The sequence below is a fragment of the Harpegnathos saltator genome, unplaced genomic scaffold (genome assembly GCF_003227715.2).
Source record: "Harpegnathos saltator strain DR-91 unplaced genomic scaffold, Hsal_v8.6 scaffold754, whole genome shotgun sequence".
Classification (NCBI taxonomy): Eukaryota; Metazoa; Arthropoda; class Insecta; order Hymenoptera; family Formicidae; genus Harpegnathos; species Harpegnathos saltator.
The window spans coordinates 47,902-69,223 of record NW_020230598.1 but is presented as its reverse complement, the minus strand read 5'-3'; the positions used below and the strand labels follow the sequence as shown (position 1 = coordinate 69,223).

Genomic DNA, 21,322 nt, shown 5'->3' with positions numbered 1-21,322 from the left:
GACGAACAACTTGTTGCAAAGGTTGAGATATTTTACGAAGCATTTTTTTTAGCTTTTGCATGAAATTTTCAAGTGGGAAAGCACTAAAGTTATCTAGTGAACCAAATAATCTTACACAATCACTTATGTGCAAAAGATTATGTATATTATGCGAAATAAAATCTGGACCATAGATTTTAACAGAATTAATAATAAAATGTTTCATAAGTTCATGAGCGTAAGAAATAAAATGTTCATACTTTGAATAATAATTACTAATTAAGATAGTGCTCGCTAAACTGACTATAATAAAATTATTGTAAACTTTAGGAGACAGTACTTGCCTTAAGACTATTGGACCTGTGTATAATAAAAAAAGTCTGAATTCAGTGGCTTTATATCGCTTGCATTCTACTATAGATCGAGTTTTCCTTGAAAATTCACAAGGAATATATTCCTTTAGTTTGAAAAGCAACTTATTAATATTATTAACATCTTCTGCACATAATTTGTAAGGAGGTTTACCAAATATCCACCCATAGCGTCTATTGCACAACAATCTTTTTAACTCCGCCTAACAATATAATATGCATGTAATCCAAAGGCACGTTATCAATCATATCAAAGTGTGGAATGTTAATGAAAAAAGTTTCACCAACATAATGTTCAGGGTGAAGTTTTTTTCTAAACGAATCATTTGTTCTTTTCACGAAATTCTCCGTTTCAAGAAAACAAATAACATTGTTAATCATTTCTCCTTCTTGATTACACTTTGTGCAGGAAAAATAGCCTGAATGACTTTTAAGTGATAGAACTAAGGATTTTGCAGGTGTATCGCAGATTAACATTACGATTTAAAAATTGCATGTAACATTTTTGATTAATATTCCATTTGTTGTTAACTTTATACATTCATTAACAAAATCCAATAAAAAATATTTGGGATTCGGTTTTTCATTTCCATGATAGAGAGCTACTAAGAAAACCTTATTTTTAAGAACTTTGATTGATTTAACGGAACACAAAATAGGCCAAAACGAAGTTGCAGTACTTTTACTCAAAGGTAGTCCATTAATATTAACTGCAACAGAAAACTGTGTGCAGGGCGTTACATTAACATTATGAGTAATACATAAAGAACTTAATGTTTTAGCTATTCCGAAATAATGAAATAAACCAGATCCCAATTCTCGACCATGACTTGTTAGGGGTTTTTAAAAGCGTGCGAGGGTCTGCCGGTAAATTGTTAACGCAATAAGAAGGATCTTCGCGCAGAATAGTAAGCAGCTGTCTCAATGCAAACAAAGTAATGTTATTTTCCACAGCCCATTTACCAATTTTTGAAGATAACTGTTTACTTTCGGCATGATCCGAACACAAACTTGTATCTTTCATTATATTATCAGAAGTATGGGTACATTGTTTGTTGAACGTCAAGTTATTATTATCGAAATAATTGAAACCAATATTCTCAGTATCAGAATTAGAATCAACTGTATCATTTGAGTAGCTGAAACAATTGGTTTTATCAATTTTATTCTCAACCATTAAATTTTGAACATGACATTGATGAATACTGTTAATAATTGCTATAGATTGCTTTACTTTTTTGTTTATATATCGAGAACGTTTTTTCGTTCGGAAACCCTTTTTATCATTCATTTTTTGTCATTTATATAAAAGATTTAATATTAGTTATTAAACATTGAATAAATGAGATTACATTAAAACAATTTTAGATATGTAATAACGATACATATAGAAACAGTAATACTAGTAAGTCGAGACTATCAGTCAAAAGAAAATTAATAATACATATGTTTCATATGATAAAAGTACTATTTTATACATGCAAATAGCTATGTAATCTGTGTCATGTTGGATTGAACTTGGTAAGTCCTCTTAAGTGAATTGATATATCGATCCTTACTTCTGACGAGCCATGATTTTATATGGTTAATTGCTTCGATTTCGGTGGCATTTTGGAATTTAGAGCTTTTACGAACGATATCTAAAAATCACAGGAAAGTAAGTAATATAAATATTGTCACAAAATAGAAATTTTTAACTTATGCGATTATTCGGAATTTCAATGTAGTTTATAATCTGTTCCTAAAATTATAGCTGCAATGCTTAAATTTTTGAATGCTTTTTTCTTCTTCGCACCTTCCCAAGAGTATAGCATTCCAACTTCATTTAGTAACATTCTATACATTATTCTTTTAATGAACTCCTTTAAGTTGGTTCCTCCTATACGATTTAGCTCTTCAGTCTGAAATTTAAAAAATGTTTTAAATGAAGGTTATTATAGAGAGATGAACATTAAATTCTAATGTTTTAAACAATTTATTTATTATTACAAAACAAAATACATATAAAAATTAATAGGAATTTAATTTATACCAATGCTATTTTATTATCTATCGATGCGTTAATCCAATCTTCCACTTCAATTAATGATTCTTCGGTCATCGGAAACAAATTTATGATTTTTAAAACTCCTGACCTGTCTCTATCATTATTAATAGTTTCGGTGTCTATTTTCCTACTTTTAACGATAATATTGATGCTATCTAACATATCATTAACTTTTAGATGTAGTAAGTTTATTTCTTTCAACATTTCCTCAAAATATTCTGAAATTTAAGAACCAACAATAATTTGCTACATATGTAGGTAACAATAATTTGCTACATATATAGGTAAAATACATAAGTAAAACAATATTCATAAAATATAAAGGAATAACATTATTATACAAATATAATGTATTCACTTGAATTTAACGACTGGTATTTTGAAAAAGCATCTTCGCTCACTACACTTGAGTTTGTAGTTGACGTAAAATTCGTAACATCTATAAAAAGTTTAATAATTTAGTATATTATAATTTACATAGGTGCACATATTTTTTAATAATTTGTTGCCACCACATATATTAGCCAACAACTATTTAGAATTCTACAAATTCTCATAAAAGAATTTATACTCACTATTTTCATTTTTCTTTGTATTTTTATGTTCGTGCACAGTAGCTAGCTGATAACTGCTTATCAAATTAAAGGAACCATAAATATGATATGAGTAAAAACTTTAAAGCTCTTGGCTAGTTACGTGATCTATCCTAATAATTAACCGTAAAATAATTGTGACAAGAAACTTACTTTGAATCTATCTTTTCTCCTGATTTTCGTTATGCTAATTTTATGGATATTTACTAATTTTCATAGCAAAGGAAAAGTGGTCGGGGCATTTTACAAGTTTGCCAAATGGACACAAGTGTCGTTGGGCATATCTTTTTGTTTAGCCGTGGTTTGCATTAATTTTTGACTTGCGATTTTTCGCTTTTGACGTTAAACAAAAACAAATCAATCGACTAGCCCTTAATTGGGAGCTTTATTTATTGACAATAATATTTACCATTAATCGATTTTCTGCAATTCACTATAGATATAATAGGGTAAGTATTTCCATCACCCGAGATATTATGGAATGATGTATCAGTGTCTGAGATTCGTGTATTTCGACTTTTATAATCTTTTCGCTTTTTGCGCGTCCGTTTTTTTTTAATATCTTCATTATGCAAAGAAAGTTCGTTAGTAGTTTTAGCCTTATCAGCCTTTTTGTTAGCAATTTTTAAATCATCTATCAAGCAAATAACAATTTTAATAAATCACCAAACTCTGCATAATTCACTACATAATTAATTTCGACAAATTTTAACTTGAAATCTTTCGCAATCAACTTATTTCCCCTTGCCGCTACAACAAGCTCCACGAGCCACAAACTTGACAGTCGCGGCGTTCTGCCTTAATGCTGTAGACATCGTAACATATTTGAAACTCTGTGCACAGCTGAAGAAAATTCATTGGAACAACTCGATACGTAATATTTTCATAAATGATCTATATATTGTCATCGTCTAATTAAAATAATATAAAAATGTATAGATAATTTATGAAAATATTACGCATCGAGTTGTTGCAGTAAATTTTGTTCTCAGCTATTGCACAGGGTCTCATATATGTTACAATCCTATGGCACTAAGGCAGCGCACCGCAACTGTCAGCTTCATGATCTGTCAATTATGTTGGAATGGCAAGAGGAAATAAGTGGGCGTTGCTTGCGAAAATCGGGTTTCAAGTTAAAATTTTTCCGAGCTATCAATTATGTATACAAAATAACATATTAAAAAAATCCTACACTTATATAATAATGAATGTTTATAAGGTTTTGCTATGTGTTTATACATATACTACCATTATGTCAAAATGCTAATAAAACATACATTATAAATGAAGTTATATTACATTGAATTAAAAAACATAATTATAAGAAATAAACTTTAATTATTTATTATTCTTATTTAAAAATGAGAATAAACTTTAATTACTTAATTGTAAATTTTCTAATTATTAATTAAACGTTAAATTAATTAAAAAATGAATTACTTAGCAATCTTGCTTATAAAATTAAAAATCAAGCAGCCTAATTACTTAAACATTTCCAATTAAAAAAGAACTTACCATATTGTCCCAAGATTACAGCAGGATGTGTTTTCCATAATAAAGGATTTGGCGTTTCCTGATTTTTTATCTTTTCTTCAATAACAGATGTATTGCAGGAATTTGGTGGCTAGTAACGGGTCGAAGTTTTCTCGCAATACGAAATTTTGGATACAGCTTCAACAGTATTTTCTAAATGAAATTTAACTACGAGCCAGGGCATCTTGAAATATTCTATAATAATAGTATTATAGTATATATATGTATACACATAAGGTGTTCGGTAACTCATAAAGCCATAGCCAATAGAGACATAAAGCTGATCGAGATAAACAATAGTCAAATATCATTTTACAATAATCGTAAAAATGGAATAGTTATTCATAGAGAAAATTTGACGAATTAACGTTCAGTTATACAGCGGCCTTTTCTTTCTCTCACCGCGCGCCGGCAGTTATTTCTAGAACAACTGCCGGCGCGCGGCGAGGAGAAGAAAAATCCGTTGTAGCTAAACGTTAATTCGTTTGATTTATTTTATAAATAACTTGGTCATTTATACGACTTTTGCAAAATAATATTTGACTTTCTTATCTCAATTAGTTCTACGCCTTCACTGCCTATAGTTTTAAGAGTTACCGGACACTCTGTATACAGGGTGCACGATTTATCTGAAGACATTGAAATATCTCGAGAACTATGCATTGGGAACTATGCATGGGAACTCGAATCGAAAAGGGAACTGCTCGACGCGCCACTGTGGGTGTATGACGAACTACGGCTTATTATAAAAGGCAGTGCAATGCTATCTATCACGAATGAAAAAAATTGTTTCAATAAAAATTTCACGTACAATCTAATTCTGCAATGAAAAATGTGGGTCCCCATTTGAGATTTGAACGTTACCACCCACCCTACCCCGAGAGGATGGGGGAAATAACTTTTATTACGTTCTTTAAAAATATTGAACAGGTATTTTTTATTTCTCAATCCAATGATCATTTCTGGAGAATTGCGGAAAATATAATTTTTTGCGATTACAGCGCCATCTATCACGAATCAAAAAAAAAGTTTCGGACAAAATTTACGTATTTTGTGGCGTAAAATCCGTATCTGCAATAAAAAATGGGGGTTTCCATTTAAGATTTCAAAGTTGCCCCCAACCCCCACCCCCAGGGGGTGGGATGGGAGGTCGAGTTTGGTATCATTGGATGTCCCCCTTCGAGACTAACAACTTTCATTAACCACTTTTTTTATCCAATGCATAGTTCTCGAGATATTTCAATGTCTTCAGATAAATCGTGCACCCTGTATATACTTTCTTCTGTTCATAAGCTGCATTAGAATGAGAGTGATATAAGAGTGAGATAAAGTTGATGTTTCTTTTGAGTGCTGAAGCGCTGTAAGCGTTATGCTTTCTTTCTTCGACGTGCACACTTTTTAACGAGCAACAAAGATATAGCGAATTAGAATAAAGAGTAGATCAAACCGGGATTGCATCACTCTTCGTTCAAATTCACTAATAGAATAATGCTTATAAGCGCTTAAAACATATGAACGCTCAAAGGGAACATGCCTAAAGAAAGAGGAAGAACCATAAATATATTATATCTATTGTGTATTGAAAAGTGAGGATAGAATCTCACATAGAAAAGGATGCACTGTTCCATGGTCTATGCGTTCTCTCTCGTTTATATATCTTTTTGCAGAAGCGAAAGAAAACATATGAACCATAAGACAGAGTATATCCTTTTCTTACGTAAGTTGTACCTCCACTCCTGGAATTTAGCCGAACGCACACACACGTGCACACACACACACACACTTACACACATCAGGACAATACAACGTAATATTTCACGTAACAAACACATACGCAGACATAAAAATAAAAATATACAATACTTACAATCACATCAAAATTTTGTCACAATACACGATAGCTCGATTTTCACGCGTATCTCCGACAAACCAAATACAATGCTTTATAAGCCACTGAGCTTGTATGCAGCGTGAGAGCCGACAAGTGATAAAAGGACTCCGTAGCTGAAAATTGGTAGAAATGTGCAATCAGCCGAGCTCTGACTTATTCAACGCTAGACGATACTTTGTAGCCTTGGTCGCTTATTTCACTTGAAACAGGAAGATTTACTGACAATGCAATATATCCAATTCACGTGCACGGAGAGATCCGCCATACGCCACGGTTGAGCGAGAAGAGAGTGAGGTTAATCCTGTTCAATACAGAATCGATAGGGGTGGCACTCTTTAGATGCGCGACAATGAAACTCGATGCGCGGACCAATAACCGATAAGCGCCAATAAGCATGTGACTAACGCGCACAAGTACTGCACCCTGGTGTACCATACTAGGATCTAAGAACAGCGCTTTGTTTGATTAGCACATTAATCGTCACTGATTTACTCGCTGAAGCGATTTAGTTTCTTTTTATTGCAAGTATGCTGCGGTGATCGGTCGCATCACCATAATTTTGACCGTTGACCGTTTCCCGCTTTTCAGGAGACAACGATGTTTTCACGGGCTCATAGTACGGCTATAGTTCTGCACGTAAAGATTGGCGAACTGTATAATTTTGACTTTTCTCATATCGGACTAGCGACAATGACCGACTCCTTTTGACTCTCGCAGCGACAAGCTACCCTAAGCACAGGTGTCCAGGAAACGTCCAGAGTACGCCCTGAGGACGATCTCGGGATGTTTCTTCGTCCTCAGGACGGTCCTGGGATGTCCTTAGGAGATCTTGTACTGTTTGGGTAATAAAAATTTTCCAAAAATTTCAACTATTTCACTGGAAAAAATTATAATAAAAATAAATTGTAGAAAATAAAATTAAAAATAAATTTTATATTAATTTTTTGATAAATATTACCTGTTTCGAATTCTGCTTGTAAATCTTAGATTTATTCACTACAATCAACTAAATTTCCATATAACAAATGACTTATTACTTTAATTCACAATTAAAAATTAATAAAAACTATGTATAATATTAAAAATATATTTTTTATAATTATTTATTTTTACACTCCTCATTGAATAATTCAATAATCGGAAAATCACATATGTAGAGATAATAAATCTACAACTATAATTATATCACATATGAAATAATTAGACTTTTTTTATAGTGGAATGGATTGAATGGAATGTTTGATATTTATATGATTCGTCTTATTCTTTACAGAATTAAAAACATTAGTGATAACTATGTTTTCGTACGTACACTGAAAAATTTTTATTTTTATTTTTAGAGGAAATAGGAAAACCAAGAGTAAAATATTCTAAACTTAAGAATAATTCCTTCTATGTTTAAAGTCTATTCTTTACTAAGATTGAATTTCTTTTAAAAATAAGAGAAATCATTCTTATGTTTAGAGTATTTTATTCTTGGTTCTTATTATTTATTTCCTCTGAAAATAAGAATGAAATTTTTTCAGTGTACTTACGTATATTTCATGAATATAAATGGAATATACCATACATTACATATATTGGGGGAATATACATTAGGGGAGATTTCTGTACCTTGCAACTATACGTTGAAATGTTTAACTAAAAGTAAAATGTCATATCAAGCGGCAGTTAATCGTATCAGTTATTGAATTACCATATTATTACTATATTATTTATTATATTGTTGCACTCGCTTTCGCACTCGTGCTTGTACTCAGGTAAATGAAAACACTCGCGTAAAAATATAAAGCTTTACTATTTACAGCACAGCTCGCTCAAGCTTTTTACAGGAATAATTCTCTATTTGACAATTCTCGCGTCTGTCCACGATGACAGCTTGTCAGAGATTTCGTCAGCTGTTGTTTATCAACGTCGTCAAGGGACTCTCTCCGCTCACTTATTTCCGCCCATCTCGATCTAACGGCATGAACACCACGGCTTTGCCCCACAAGGGCACGGGGACAACAATATTATTAACTGCTGCTTGATGTAACAACTATTTTTTTTTAGTGAAATGTTCCAACATACAATCATTCCAAAACAGCAATCTCTCCTATATTCTTTTATTTGATGTATATACATTGCCTATACATGGTGTATATTCTACGATATTGAGGCTATTATTTGAAATGAATATACATGTCATGTATGTCCATACGACATTCTAAGAATATTCATAAATGTATATTAATCCATGTACGTTGTATGTATATGATTTTGATGTATATACATGGCATATACATGTATATACATGGCGTATATTCTACGTATATTGAGGCTATTTTTTGAAATGTATATACATGTCATGTATGTCCATACGACATTCGATGAATATTCATAAATGTATATACACTTTTGTATATTTTATGTATGTACATGATAAATACATGATATTTTTTTCATATTATGGACACTCCATGTATATACATATTATATCCAATGTTTACTGGGCAATGGCTTACCACGGCATCAGGTGAAATTGGTCCGGCAGATGACGCAGGTGCGTCACTGATTTTTTCACTGTCCGTCTACAATCACCTAGCGTGATTATTGCTGAATGTCCTGACAACGCGGTGATCTCTCCTCTGTACCGCTCATCGCCGTCTTGCACAGCGACCAGTGCCCCGACTAATACAGCCCTTGGCTACATGGTGTATCTATTCGGATGTCTGTCCATTTTCCAGGCGATTTCAGCTTGTTTTTGGAAATGGGGTAATATAAGATATTCGAAGTCTGTTCGGATGTACGATACGACTGTTTTCCTTCAGTTTGATTTTGATATTGTTTCTATTTATTATTTCTAATACTTCGTGCGGTCCCGTATATTGATCTCCAAATTTCCCAAGTTTGGGTCCTTTTAACAAAAATACCTGATCTCTGGGTTTAAATATCTGGGGATTAATTTCTTTATCGTAACGAATTTTTGATTTTTCTTTGGCTTCTACTAAATTATTATTTGCTCTTGTTTGAATTTGATGTAATCTAGTAAATAATTGTATCAGATAATTGTCGTATGTTCTAATTTTGTCGTTTTCAAGTAGTGGTTCGTTTGAAGGTATTCGTGCAGGTCTCCCGAAAACTAATTCGTATGGCGTATGTTTAGTTCCTTCGTGTATGCTAGTGTTATAATTTTGGATAGCTAAGTCTACCCATTCGTCCCATTCTTTTTCGTCGCTGGCGTATTGTTTCAGATATTCTCCCAATGCGTGATGAGATCTTTTGAGTGAGCCGTTTGATTGAGGATGAAAGGCGGTGGTACGAAATTTTCGTATTCCGTAGTATCTGGCCAATTTTCTCATTAAATCGCTAATGAAGTTTCTACCTTGATCTGTAAGTACAGCCTTGGGTAGTCCAAAAATGGTGATAAATCTCTTCACAAATTTGTCGGCTATTGTAGCGGCGGTTTGGTCAGGTAGCGGCACAGCTAGGCAGAATTTGCTTAATTGATCTTGCATTGTGAGTATATATTCGTTACCTGTTTTAATACGAGGCAGCGGTCCTACGATGTCCATTACTACTTTGTCGAATGTCCATCCTGGGGTGTCGGTTATTATCATGGGTTGTTTTGTCTTTACTCGAACCAATTTCTTTAATTGACACTGCAAGCATTGTTGAATGTATCGTTGGATTTCTTCTTTCATGTTCTCCCAGTAGTAATTTTGGCGGATTCGGTTGTAAGTCTTGGTTACTCCTCTATGTCCTCCCACTGGAGTGCAATGCATCTCTTGGAGTATAGTTTCTCGTATACCTTTTGGCGGATATTTGATTAGCACTTTACAAATAATTATTCTTGTGTTGAAGCCTAAAAATGCAATTTGAAATTTTGTTTTAATGTCATTCCAAGGTACATTTAATATGTGTTCATTTATAGCGATACTGATGCTCGCAAGATTTAATTCTTCAGTTATTTTCCGTTAGTTGGTTGCTGCTTTGCTTATGTTGGTTAACATCATCGTCGGTCCTTCGGTCAGATCTTCACTGATGGGGAGAATGATGTGATGTCGTTTAGTCTTCTTTATTAATTTAGGTACGCTAACCGATAAATCTGCCAATTTCGGTTTTTCTTGTCTCTCGAATAACTTTTTAGCACCGGCATCGATAGGATTTCCTGAGGTATTTGTAAAATATAGCAAATTATCCCTGCGTAAAAAATGGGCATCTCTAGACTCAATTAAAATTTTCCTTTTGGCTTGGAGGTTGGTGTCCTGCGAATTTTTTGTAATAATCATTGTCGGTTCAGCGTCACTGTCATCGGTATCCTCAGGTAAAGACTTCGGCGGTCGTCGTCGCTTTCTTACGCCTACAAGTTCTTCATCTATGACCCCGGTTTTTTGCTTAGCTCGACTTCGGGTTAGCATAGGCCGAAATGTTTCAGCAGACTTCTTTTCTAACTTTTGTTCTTCTATTTGTTCCGTAGGCGAATCGGATGCGTGAACTAGTGCGTCAAGTTACATGTGTACTCGGAGATTCAGCTCAGCTGACTCTTCAGGCGAGAAGGATATAGAGTCGATGGGAAAGTTCTCAGTTTGGTTCGGATCTTCGAGCGGATAGGTTTCATACGAATTTCTCGTATGTGGGCTATCAGTTTGTTCGTGCCGTGTGTTTGTGCTTGTCTTCTTTGGTTGTGATTGGTTATTAATTGAATCAGTTTCGTGTATTCCCTCTTCGTCAAAGTCTTCGATTGGAACGTGATCCTCTGATAACTATGTCATATTAACATCGTCCTCGTCTGATTCTTCAAGATTATCATCCTCTCCTAAAAGGCGTCTGATGGCTTCGGCATCTTGTGAATTATTCGACTTAAACCTACTTCTAGTGTTAATCACTTTGCAGTCCGTTAGAGATGAGTCTATTGGGTTTCTCGATAAGGCGTCTGCGTTTACATTTGTTTTTCCGGTTTTCTAAACTATTTCGTAAACGTATTCGGCTAATTCTAGTCTCCATCGAAATATTCGCATTCTCGTATCCTGAGCATTTTTAAACTACATCAATGGTTTATGGTCTGTTACAAGTGTGAATTTCCTCCCGTATAAATATGGTCTAAAATGTTTGACACAGTATATAGGGTTTGTCAAAAGTGTGGAAACCCTTAAAGAATTTTTGTAAAATGAAAATACCAAAAAACGGTAAAACACGTATTTTGACTTTTGAAAAAAGCTACCCTATGACATGGATACCGATCATTCCCCATCCCCTGGTACGCGGGGGTTAAAGGGGGTTGAAAATTTTTAATTTGGCTGAGGATCGAATGGGGACTCATTTGAAAGGTCTTTTCATAACAAACATACGCTTAAAATTTTAAGTCGCTACGACCCCTCCATTAAAAATGGCGGCCGTTCAAATTTCGAAATTTCATGCACTTAGTGTTATACAGGATCAACCGGCTACTTAAAATCAGTTGTTCTCACGGCTACTTAAAATCAATTGTTCTCACGGCTACTTAAAATCAGTTGTTTTCACGGCTACTTAAAATCAGTTGTTCTCACGGCTACTTAAAATCAGTTGTTCTCACTGCTACTTAAAATCAGTTCTCACAGATCTTAGGCAGATTAAAAATTAAACGTTTTAAAAATGGCGAATTGTCGAAACGTGAAAGAATCACTATCCTCATGATGCGTGGATGGGGTGATAACGAGCGGTCGTACGCTGCTGTCGCTCAATTATTTAATGAGACGTATCCGAATCGTCAAATTAATGTAGTAATAAGTCCACTGTCTTAAAAAGAATGGAACGTTTCAGAGAAACTGGTAGCGTAAACAATCGTCCTAAATCAGGGAGACCTGCCATTAACGAAGAAAAACAACTTGATGTTCTGTAGACATTTATTGAAGGTCCCAATTCTACTATTAACAGAGCCGCTCAAATTCATGATATTGCTCCCAAGGCCGTTTGGACAATTTTTAAGAAAAACAAGTTCCATCCATGCAAATTACAATATGTTCAAGGATTACAAGACGGAGCTCCACGGATGTGGAGCGTCCTACAGGTTTCTGTAAAAGAATGATGGCACTAATAGATGTCCGGCCCATGTTCCCCTATCAAATTGTTTTTACGGATGAGGCAACTTTCACGTTGACGGGAGAATCAATAATAATCAAAATTTTCGTTTCTGGTCAGATGAGAATCCGAATTGGGTGCGGGAAACTCACACACAATACCTACAAAAAATAAATGTATGGTGTGGAATAATAGATGGCTACTTAATTGGACCTTTTTTTTTTTAAGAAAATCTGAACGCTTAAAGGTATAACATATTACTTGTAGATCAAATAATTCCAGCCATACGAAATATAGGAGAAACCGGGAGGAGGACTAGTACACGGATTAAAGAACACTAGCGATGTACTAAGTACGGTCACTTTTCTCAATCTGCCTTGGCTGAACACTGGATGGAGACCGAACACACCGTGCAGTATGACAAAACAACCATTCTGGCCTCCTCACAAAACTACTACGCCAGAAAGCATCGAGAATAATTGGAAATTCTGAGCATCCCAACAATGTTAATCGTGATAAGGATCTTGAGGTGAATCCTATTTGGCATGCTACCCTTCCGGTTTTTAATTGACCAATTGGCCAATTAATATGATTCATCAAAATATTTCCCTCACCCCGTTCCCTATTTCTCCCAACCACCACTTAGAAGAATGGAAGAGTATACAGGGTGTTAGAAAAATCTGGAGACGGTCAAATATCTCGAAAACAAAACGTTTCTGAGATAAATATTTTCAACCAAAGTTGTAGGGTTTTAAAAGTTCTATTGCATGTCCGTTTGACATTGAGAGGAGGGGTCAAGGCGAGGTGAAGGCCAACATGATTTTTTTAAATAGAATACCCTATTTTTTATCACACAATGTTAAAAATGACAGCGAGACGTTTCCAAAACGCTACTTGACAATCTATTTTTATTGAAAATTGTCTGAGTTATGAGCTTTAGAATTTACGGTGCCGCCAGCATTAATATTATCCAGATGTACCGCGTGTAGGTTGCATGGTCGGACTTTACATCTGCGTGTATGTGTGTGCTTGTGTCAGTAGAGATAAGGACCCCGCGGTTCGTCACTCCCGCAGTATTTAATAACTCCAAACCCTTTCTGCTGTGTGTGTGTGTGTGTGTGAGCGCGCGCGTGCGTGTGTATGTAGACGGCTTTTTATTGAATTAAGTGTTCAAATCGTCTTCCGTCTGCTGCTTAGCAATAACCTAATCGTAGATGAAATTCATTTAAAACGTGTCGTTTCATTTCTGGTGAGATGAGATTTACTTGGTGCAATATGCGTTTCCTAAGGTCTATCAAGTTAACAGATTTTATTGCGTACACATTGTTTTTAACATATCCCCATAAAAAGTAGTCTAATGGAGGAAGATCTGGTGATCTAGAGGGTCACTGTATTTTTCCATGTCTTCCTATCCATCGGTTTGGGAAAATATCAGTTAAAAATTGACGCACTACTACTGCATAGTTTTTATCTCTGCTGACACACACACACACACACACGCGCGCACGCACACACACACATATACACACACAGGGGTTTAAAGTCCGACCATGCAACCTCTACGCGGTATATCTTGGATAATACTAATGCTGGCGGCACCGTAAATTCTAAAGGTCATAACTCAGACAATTCTCAAAAAAATAGGTCATCAGGTAATGTTTCGGAAACGTCTCGCTGTCATCTTTAACGCTTTGTGATAAAAAGTGGGGTATTCCATTTAAAAAGACCACGTTGGCCTTGATCTTGCCTTGACCCCTCCACTCAAGGTCAAACGGATATGATAATTCAATAGAACTTTTAAAACCCTATAACTTTGGTTGCAAACATTTTTCTCAGAAACGTTTTGTTTTTGGGATATTTGACCGTTTCCAGATTTTTCTAACACCCTATATAAAGACCATAAACCAGGAAGATTTAGTTTCGGAGCTCCTAGCCTTGATGATGCAAGCTGCAATATTTGCAAAATGTCTGCACAAAGCTGAATTACGACGCGGTATCCATCCGGAAGACACATACCCTGATCATTTATCCATTGTTCGAAGTGCTAGTTATAGTCCACCCTGGGTATTTTATTTTCCCGGTACCCTCCAATCAGTTGATGAACATTCCCCAATCCGCTACTCGGGGAGGCGTCCGATTGAGGAATTAGCAACCCCAGTCAGGATCGTAACGTTGATTCGACGTTGATTTGATGTTGAAATGGTCGATCAACCGTCGAATCAACGTTAATTAAACCCTCATCAAATCAAAGTTGTGGTTTTTACTGGGACATGAAACTACAACATGTAATAAAAATGATTGTTTCACTTAAAAAGTTCAAGATGACCCTCACGTGGCCTTAACAACTCAATATCGTATTAATACTGCTATACATATAATGCGTCATTTAAAATTCTACAACTTTTGTAAAAATATCTTGTTTGACTTTTTTGTCACCCTATACAGGGTGGCCATTTTAATTTATCCACACTGATAACTTCGAAGATTATGGAAATATCGAAAAATGTCCAAAAGAAAAGTTATAGAGTTTGTACGGGGTCAACTGATGGTGACCTTAACTTTGACCTTAAAGGGCATTTCCAAAGTCATTTGAAAGTCAACTTTGTTTTTTTTAGTAGAAACTTTATTTTTGACCGCGGATTTGGAAAGAGCGGGAAATTTTATGTTCAAATATATTATCATGTTAAGGGTCAACGTGACCCCTAGGGGTCATCTTATAGGTTTTTAGGATTGTTGAGCACAAATCAAAAGTTAGGACAAATAAAACAGCAACAAATTATGCCTGTGATGAGCCTACAAAATTGTAGTTACCAATTATAGTTTCGAATAATTTTGCAACCATCCAACATTACGTATCAGGAAATTAGCAACAAGTGATATAAGTTGGTATTTGATGAAATTGAATAAATTCCAATCTAGGAACAAAATCCAAGCAAAAAAGCTTAATTCCTCTAAACAATAATTTATTGTTGTTATTCTAGCTCAGAGCACATGTAAGGATTCATCGAATAGTAAAAGCTAAGACTTGATAGTAACTATTATTCTCAGGTTTAATTAGGTCAAAAACTTAAGTAAAATATAAAATTAGTCACATGCGCGATCATGAGCTGTTTTTTTTTGTAACGGTGGGGAAATCCATCATGGATACCCCCGCCCCTTTGGGGAGAGCGGGGGTTATGCCGGAATCCTACCAGCCAAAACCCCCCCGAGGTACCTACCGCTCGAACCGAAGTGGAGGGAGTCAGGGGAACTACGCCTGCATTTCCTTCCCGACTCTCCGGCCTCAGGGCTCTCATGGAGCCCTACGCCCAAGTACCGCGCTCCTCCCTTTTAGGAGTTACGGGCGCGGTGCCCCGGCCGGTTACCCGGCCAGGTTGGCCTTCCGGTTTAATATAGGAGAGGCGGGATATAAGTTGTTAGCAACATAAGTCGATATGGCCGCGATATATCTCATTGCAGTGCAACAATTAGAAATTAGAAATCTTAAATTATCAACACCAAAAGAATATATTTAAAGTATTTTAAAATAATTTATTTAATAAAACCGCTTAATTATCGCTTAATTTTTTATTAAACAAATTTATTAATTGTTTAATAAATTTGTTTGATAAACAATTAAGCGACATAATTCTAAATGAATTGGCCGGTGTTGAATAATAACATTAAAAACTATTGATTATTATACGAGGGCAGTTTGATAAGTCAGTGACTTTTTGAATTTTCCGCGCAGTAACTTTAAATGCAGCACTGCTCCCGTCAACTGCCATCTATTAATAGACTACTGTACAAGTTTGGGCAAGCTGCGCCATTTAGTTAGTGTTTGACAGCCATTGAAAGCAGACAACCTCGTGAATTTTAACGAAAATGGAAAAAAGTGAATTTCGTGTGCTGATTAAGCATTATTTTTTGCGTAAAAAAACCATTACCGAAACCAAGGCAAAGCTTGATAAATACTATGGGGACTCTGCACCATCAATTTCAATGGTTAAGAAGTGGTTTACTGAGTTCCGTTGTGGTCGTACCAGCACAAGTGACGCCGAACGTTCAGGTCGCCCAAAAGAGGTCGTCACGCCAGAAATCGTCGATAAAATCCGTGGAATGATATTGGACGATCGGAGAATGAAAGTGCGTGAAGTGGCTGAGGCTGTAGGCATATCAACTGAGCGGATACATCACATTTTACATGAATATTTGGACATGAAAAAGCTATCCGCGCGATGGGTGCCGCGATTGCTCACACTCGAGCATAAGCGCAACCGTGTGACCATTTCAAAGGAGTGTTTGGCGATGTTCAGCCGCAATCCGAACGAGTTTTTGCGCCGTTTCGTTACCGTAGACGAAACATGGATCCATCACACCACACCAGAGACCAAGGAACAATCAAGACAGTGGGTTTCTTCGGGTGAATGTGCACCAAAGAAGGCCAAGGTGGGTCTGTCGGCCAACAAGGTCATGGCCACAGTTTTTTGGGATGCACGCGGTATCATTCACATCGATTACCTTGAAAAGGGTAAAACGATCACCGGCGAATATTATTCAGAGCTTTTGGACAGATTCGATATTGATTTGAAGCAAAAACGACCGCATTTGGCGAAGAAAAAAGTGCTGTTCCATCAGGACAATGCACGGGTGCACACGTATGTAGTCACCATGGCAAAAATCCATAAATTGGGCTACGAACTGCTACCCCATGCAGCATATTCACCAGATTTAGCCCCCTGCGACTATTTCCTGTTTCCAAACCTGAAGAAATGGCTGGGCGGTAAGAGATTTGGGTCGAATGAAGAGGTCATCACTGAAACAAACGCCTATTTTGAGGGCCTTGACAAAACCTATTATTTGGAAGGAATAAAAAAATTGGAAAAACGGTGGACTAAATGTATTGAGCTAAAAGGAGACTACGTTGAGAAATAAAACGCTTATTTGCCGAAAAAAATATTTTTTATTAAAAAAGTCACTGACTTATCAAACTACCCTCGTAAACTGTGTAGAAGTGCCAGTTGAAATCTCAACTACACATATCCTGCTCATGAATTGGGCTTCTATTGTAGTGGTGAATACACATATGATTTAAATTAACCGTATAATAAATGACTGAAAAGACTGCGTTTATGTATTACTCGATTACATTTAAATAACAAAAACTGATTTATTAAATCAAGTTTAAATTAATCGATTCATTATTTATCTTCATTATTTCAATTGTTCGAAACATTGTATTCCACTTAAAACTTATTACTGCGAAGAACAATAATGTAAGTGCAAATGATGTGAAATGAAACGTGTTTACATCGTTGCGTTATGGGTACAAAAAATGATTGTACAGAAAATGTAATTGATAATCGTTAATCTTATTAATATTTTCATAATTAGTGACGATAATACATCAGATATTAAAACACTATATTCCACTTACAACTTGATGGTATGAATACGAAAATACCATACAGCCGAAAAATTAAATTGTAGGAAATACAATTTGTCTCAGATGCAATTGGCGTTTATTTGTAAATCAAATGCAATAAATGAATCATGTTGCATTATTCATCATGTTTTTAATTTCAAGTTGGTTTCGATACTTGATATCGAATACATATACTCCATTTTATATTACACATATATAATGTTTCTATAATATCTGCACTTGTATATGTTTATAGCTTTACTGATATCTAATGAATAATATGTAATGATCAATATGATTTCTTTCTCCGTTTATGTAACATATTTAAATATTAATAGTAAATACATTGACATAAACATATTACTGTAAAAATCAATATAGTATAATAGTACGCATAATGATAAGACTCAAAACTAACTGTGTCATTGTAATAACAGTTTTATGGAGATGATTTTTTGTCATTAGCAGAAACTGGACAATTTTTCACAGTTGCATTATTCGGTTTCATACCAAAAACAGATTTGAATAAAATATCTTGTAATTGACGTGCAATTGAAAAAGACGACGAAGTGTTTTATTAATGAGAATAGAGTGGTCTTCTCTTCACATTTACTTTTAACTTCTGTATTCCGCTCTTCTTCATAAGAATTATTTAATATTATATAATTTTTAATGAAGACTTCCGGAAGTACCACGATAGATACATAAATTTATAAAAATGTTTCGCGACGAGGAATATTACGTCGTAAGTTTCGTATTACAATAGTAATAAGATAATGCTATACAAGAAGAAGAAGTTTAGATAGAAAAAATCAATCATCGTTAAAAAGTCAGAGAAATCTATAGGTTCATTCCGAAGATTCCATTTCCTCATAATATATTCTGATATGTTTTGTTTAATATATGGAAGTAAATGTCTGAAATTTCGCATATTAAGGCTTCCCATAATTTTTTATTATTAATAGCGACACTCGTTGAATATCATTACAAGAGAACATGCGGATATTTTAAAAAGAAGGCAGTCATAGCTGATCTATATCTGAGTAAACAAGTATTTAAAGTATTATCTGATGCTTCTCGCATCTTTTCAAATTCTGCTGTGTTCTAATTATTTGACAACTTGAATTTTTCTTCCTGATTTCTTTCGTATATGCGATTAAGCTTATATCATATTTTCTGTATTAAACAATTTGAACAAATCGATGAAAAAATATATTTATGCCAATGTGGTTTCCGTTGTTGACGTATGTTCTCACAAAAGGAACAGGCGTACCGCTTGAACCGGTATGCAGAAATAACGAATAAACAAAGCAGAAATATAACAGAAATTCTGCAAGCTTATCGAGTAAATATTGCGAGATAACAACTTTAATTGTTTTAAACTCAAAATTTATTCTTTATGATTCAAAGATTAACGTGAAACCTGATTATTAATTGAAAGGCACCAATAATCAATAATAATTAAAGTGTAGTGTAATGTCTAAATTTTGCGAAGATATATATAGTTATTGAAGGGTATTGTGCAATTGATGAATTAGAGGAATATCGAGCACAACATATAGAGGAGGAATAAGCAAACGTTCGGTGATGCATGTATTGGAATTTACACTGTCAGTTCTCACAGTTGCTGGAGCTTGGCAACCGTTGTCATGTCGGACGTCGCTAATGAAAAACATATACAATGCCTACACAATTTTATTGACTACAGCGGTATTTATGTTTACCACGTCTCGATTCATGTATGTTATACTTAACGCCAACAATGTGGATGAAGTAACCGAAACGTTGTATATGACGCTAGCTGGATTGGTCGGAAATTTTAAAATAATCACAATAAATCTCAATCATCAGAGTTTCGCGACTATGCTCGGTAATCTATCAGAGAAACCTTTTAAACCGATGGAACAGAACGAGACAATAATACGAACGAAGTTTGAAAAAATGATTAAGTTAGTATAATATGGCATAAAAGAACTTAAAAAAATATTTTTATTATTTTGAAAATAATAAGACTTAGATGTTATACAGGGTAGAGCATTTTATTATTTTATTCAATACACGCTAATATCTTGAAAAAAAAGAAAGTTTTTCAAGAAAATGTTCCAGATAAAAATCTTATGGTTTCGAAAAGGGAAGATGATGATATTATCAATTTGTAGATGATACCACTTTTTAGATTTCATCATGGTAGCTATTTTTTAAAATGGAAATCGGTTTTCTCTTCGAAATCAAACTTGCAGCTAACAATGAGACAAATACAACAATTGCTTATTTTTAGAATAGGATTATTTTTTAATGAATTACAGCATTCCAAAATTTATAATTTAAGTAAAAAACTTCCATACAGTGAGCGTTTCGTACAAACTGTCCCTCCACTCTCTCTCTGTTTCTCTCTCTCTCTCTCTCTCTCTCTCTCTCTCTCTCTCTCTCTCTCTCTCTCTCTCTCTTTCTCTCTCTCTCTCTCTCTCTCTCTCTCTCCTCCCTCTCTCTCACGCACGTATGTATGTGCGTGAACATTGTTCCTATCCATTATCTGAACTTATTCTGTTTAATAATACATACACATATGCACATGCGCACGTGTAGGAATACATGGTAAAGATTTAGCCTTACTTACCCCTCGCCGATGACCTTGACCTTGACATATTTTATTAAGGACACCTTCGTGAGTAACAATCAAAAGGTTTTAGCCGACGCTCATTGTTTATTAAAAAGTTATTAACAAAAGAAATTCCGTGAGTAGAACATAATTTTCAGCTATTATGTACATATTGAAGAAGATAAAAATAATCTAACAAATAAATTAACAGAAAAGAAAAAAACCCTAACCTAACTTATCTAATGAAATATTTTAAACCGTACATTATAGTTTAGGTTAGGTTGGAGTTAGGTTTTTCGGTGTGGGGGTACGGGGGGAGGGGCAAAACCTCCCCGCGCATATACGTGTACTGTTCACTATATTTCAATATACATATATAAGTTTCATAAATATAATACAAGTTTCATAAATTTTTCCATACAGTTAATCCAAATACAGTGTATATATAGAAATGTAGGAAACAGTACATATAAACGGCAGAGGGGCTTTGCCCCTTTCCCGCTTATATGTACTGTTTAACATTGTTTAATGTATAATTGTGTTTATGTACACAGTGTCGGAAAATTACATTCTATTGATGAAATTTCTATTTATGAAATTTCTTTTGTTAATTATTTTTTAATAAACAATGAGTGACGGCTAAAACCTTTTGATTGATACTCAGGGAGGTGTCCTTGATAAAATATATCAAGGTCAAGATCATCGGCGGTAAGTAAGGGTAAGTAAGGGTAAGTAAGGGTAAGTAAGGGTAAATCTTTACCAAAAAATGGTCGCCATAATGAAATTTTTAAAGTGGCGTCACCTACAATTAAAGTGATAATATCATCATCTTCCCTCATTAAAACCATAAAACTTTTGTCTAAAAT

The 21,322-nt window shown here is 34.7% G+C and overlaps 1 pseudogene; it reads right to left on the bottom strand.

Moving 5' to 3' along the window:
- Positions 1-1,838: 1,838 nt before the first annotated feature.
- LOC105189627 (uncharacterized) lies at positions 1,839-4,712 on the bottom strand (annotated as a pseudogene).
- Positions 4,713-21,322: the final 16,610 nt, after the last annotated feature.